Genomic DNA, 3,536 nt, shown 5'->3' with positions numbered 1-3,536 from the left:
GGACGCAGGGGCCGCGGCTGCTCGCGCGCGCCAGCCCGGAAATGAAAGCGAAACGGTCACGGCGGGGGGGTGGGGGGGGGGGCGCCCCTTTCGAATGTAAACGCGAAGCCCGAGTCACGTGACGGGCCGCGGCGGCGGGGGGGGGGGGGGCGGGGCCGGGGCGGGGAGCGGGCCCTGCCGGCACGCGCCGCTCGCCCACCGCCTAACGGCCGGGTCGCGCGCCGCCCCGCCCGCGCGCGCAGCCGCAGCGGCAACCGGGCGAGCGGCGCCCGAGGCCCCGCCCCCCCGTGTGGCGTCTCTGAGTGACGGCCCCGCTGGCCAATCGGGCGGCGTGTGCGCCGCGCGTGCTGGGCGGGGCCCGCGGCGGGGGACGGGGATGGGACCCGGGGCGGGGAGCGGCGGCGCCGGGGGGGCGCGGGGGGGGGGGCTGCGCGGCGGCGGAAACGGGGCTCAGTCCTGCGGTGGCCGCTGCCTCCCTGGTGATGGGCAAGAGTGAAGAATAAATACGAGCTGTGGCAGTTTATAGAGGTCTGCAGTACCGAGTGGTCTGGCCAGTGTTTTGCTCAAGAGCCGAACGCCTCGTCAGGGGTGCAGGCCGGGGTGAACAGGCCCTGCCGCGGCCGGGGGGTTCACCCTCGTTCAGCAAACTAACAACTTGCCGTGTAACACGAACTGTTGTTCTGGCTACATGTAAGCACTGGCGGACATTTTGGCTGCTGAACTTTCATGACAGCAAAGTGTAACACAGCATTTGGTTCACCACAGAATATTTTAAGAGCTGCTACATCCATGAAGGAGCATTTACAATTGAAAGTACAGTAGCCCCAAAGCTGCTTGTTCAGCCTTTCATTAGACCTGCAGAAACATGATCTCCTGTATTTTTTCTACTACCTATGAAGGGTAAGAGAAAAAAAACCCACCAAAATTCCAGCAGACTGCTTGGAGTGATGATGTCCAGCTCTATAACAAAGTTAGCTTAAATTGCCTTTTTTTCTTTTTTTTCTTTTTTTTTTCTACATTCATTGTCATAATTATTCTGTTAATAAAAAAGGTTGCTGTCATGCAGGCAGATTATCTCTGAGGGGACAGGGCATAAAGGTGTCTAATTTAGCTCTGACTCCTAGTGATGATTTCACCACTTTCCCTAAGCTAAAAGCTGCTTTACTGTATAATCTTCTCTAATGCTTAACAGAAACTTTCCTTGCCATTGCTTAAATTCAGCAGTTTTTATTTTGTCCTGATTAGTGAACATTCTAATTCTTGTATGTTTAACGTGAGAATGTATGCATTTCCAGAGCACCCTCTAGTTTTTCCTCTGATTGACTCTTAACCTTTTATTTTCCAAATTATTTTTTGTTTCTGCTATTTTACCTTGAACTATCTTCAGACTGAACTGTCCATCCGTTCTGAAATGTGTTCACAGATAAGTAACTGGTTCTTAGACTTCTTGACTAAATTAGATCTTTTGAAGTGTGTCTAAATGTCAAACACAGTGACAGTATAAATACACATCTCAGTAATTCCATTGAAGTATTTTAAAGGTAAAATGTTACTTCATTCAAATATTGGACTTCTTGTATTTAATCCTAGTGTTCAACTACACTATGGCTTTGGGATTATAGTTCAACTAAGATTCCCTGTCCCTCTACCCCAACAAATTCCTGTTTCCCAACAATCTCAACTCACTTGTTCCAAGTGAGTTTGATCCTACATATGCTCAGTGCTTCTATTTCTTACTCAGATCTACGCTGCTTGATGTTAGCAGGCTGATCTGCTAATCTGGGGGTATTCCAAGCACTTTACATTTGGAATAGCTCTCTTCATCATCAAAATAATTTTTAAAAAAAGAAGAGTTTAGACTGTCATGCTTTCTGAAATATCTGTAGAGAACAGAAAAAAAGGTTTCTGCCATCTTTTCCTCCTTTGGAAAGTTGAAAGACAGAAGCTAAGGCAAATGGCACTCCAGGCATATCCAGGGTCTTGTATCCTTGGTCATCAGTTCCAGTGTAGCTAATACTGTTGCCCTAGGATTTGTATCTGAAGTGTTCCAGTTCATTGTCTATTGATCTCCAGGAAGTGCCAGCTTTGATTCCATACATTGAAGGAGTTAAGCATTTAAAATGTAGCCACCAACACCAACCTTTCAGAACAACAGCAACAATCACCCTTTCCCTGCATCATGAATTGCTGAAGAATTGATTTGTGAAAGAGCCTTCAGAGACACTGGGGTAAGAGTGACAGGAAAAAGTGAGTGTTTTTCCCAACTTATTTTATTTGCCTTAAAGCTTACTCAGGAACTACAAATAAGAGTTACTCATGAAAGCTCTTTTTAAAAGATGGTAATCTGATTAAATATCAAAGTCTCTTAATGGTATTTTATACACCCAGCTGGGGCTTCAGCTTCGTCTTGCAGAGGTTCATAGAGATTTTAATTCAATCTTTCAAATTTTTATCTGCTGGTTTTCCTTGTGCAGCTCTTCAGCCAGAAGCCTCACCTGGTTAACTTCTTTTCCCCTACGTTATGGTTTTCTTTATGCTATACTGGTGTTATTTAGACTTAGGTATTTCCATCTAAACCTGATAGTCACAGTATATATTTATTTCTGGCACTGTGTTTCATACTGAGAAAAAAAGTTTGCATTCATCTGAGGTACTTAGGATTCTGAGTTACTTCAATTTGGCCAGACAGTTCAGACTGTTGTCTTTTGAGTTTATAGCTGTAGCCAAAAGTTTCAGAGGGCAAGAGACTGTCACAGTAGTTTAAAGGTGGTCAGATTCTCTTTTCTTCTTGGCTTCCAAAATAGTCTCAATAAAGTGCCTTTCAGTAATTTTATAAGAACCAGGTCGGCAATTGGAAGAAGCAGTTACAATCAATAGAGTTATAAAGATGAAAAACTTCTTAGACAAGGTTGCTTTGTGATTAATCAATAATAGCTGAAGGGTGACTATAACCAACGTATTGCAGTTTTATTAGCTTGTTCTTGTCTAAAGTGATAACCAGAAATGTAGGGTGTAGAACAGCAAGTATTCCCAGAACTTGTGAAGAGAAACTGAACTAAACCAGGGAAGATTTGCAAGTGTTAATTACTGTGTGCACAAGAAATCAGCTATTGCTGTGTCTCTTCATTCAGATCTTTGAATAGTTAATGTGAACTTTATGTGAGAGTCCCAATAAAATACAAGGTGGTGTTCACATGGAGAGGCAATGAAAGCATAACCATTACTAAAAGACAAAACCAAATATTGTAAAATTACTAAAACCAAAATTCCTGTGTTACGTGTGTTAGACTGGTGGTGAATCCTCTTTGATCTTGTAAAAATATGCTTGTGAGACGAGCCAGCTCATCTCCATTGATTTTCTATCATAATTACTTAAACTGACCTTCAATTAAATTTGACTGTTTCTTTTGTAAGTCATTATTCCACCTTCTCCTCCTCCAAAAGTATAGTTTTCTGCATAGTAGTTTTGGAATGGATAGGCATCCAAGGTTCATTTTGTCACAGTTCTGCTTTAGTGTAGATATGTTTCCACTGGT

This window comes from Apus apus, chromosome 12 (genome assembly GCF_020740795.1).
Source record: "Apus apus isolate bApuApu2 chromosome 12, bApuApu2.pri.cur, whole genome shotgun sequence".
In the NCBI taxonomy this organism is placed as follows: Eukaryota; Metazoa; Chordata; class Aves; order Apodiformes; family Apodidae; genus Apus; species Apus apus.
This window is presented reverse-complemented; position numbering follows the sequence as displayed.